Raw genomic sequence first — 483 nt, 5'->3', positions numbered from 1 at the left:
ACTGGAGAGTTGGGTCGGACTCTCCTGTTAAAGTGTAAACTATTTAACCTCATTTAAAATATTTTGTTGTACTTGAAGTGATTTTTTTTTTTTGCCCCAAAGAAATGCGTTGGAGATTTTGCTTGTTTTACAGATAAGGATATTTGAACTTACCCTCTCTGGGTTCTTCACAAAACAAAAGTCACGGAATAACACTATTTATGAAGTAAGTATGTATTTTCCGGACTATAAGCCTCAACCCCAGAGTCTGCCACTCTAGGTTATCCACATTAATTTGGATGTGGATGTTTACAGATACTAATCAGGGGGCACCCAGATTTGAACTGGGGACCTCTTGATCTGTAGTCAAATGCTCTACCACTGAGCTATACCCCCATGTTGTACAAGATGTTTATTGTCATATAACATATACAGTCAGAGAATTTATATTTACAAAATTGTAGGTTTTAAAATATGGATTTGAAGCAGTAAATCTTTGTGTGA

The 483-nt window shown here is 35.8% G+C and overlaps 1 non-coding gene across 1 annotated transcript; it reads right to left on the bottom strand.

Moving 5' to 3' along the window:
• Positions 1-303: 303 nt before the first annotated feature.
• Positions 304-375, bottom strand: trnac-aca (transfer RNA cysteine (anticodon ACA)). The gene has a single exon. It is a non-coding gene; the product is annotated as a tRNA-Cys (tRNA).
• Between the last annotated feature and the right edge of the window lie 108 nt (positions 376-483).

Source organism: Poecilia latipinna, unplaced genomic scaffold (assembly GCF_001443285.1).
Source record: "Poecilia latipinna isolate Pla-1442-1.1 unplaced genomic scaffold, P_latipinna-1.0 Scaffold5853, whole genome shotgun sequence".
Lineage (NCBI taxonomy): Eukaryota > Metazoa > Chordata > Actinopteri > Cyprinodontiformes > Poeciliidae > Poecilia > Poecilia latipinna.
This window is presented reverse-complemented; position numbering and strand designations above follow the sequence as displayed.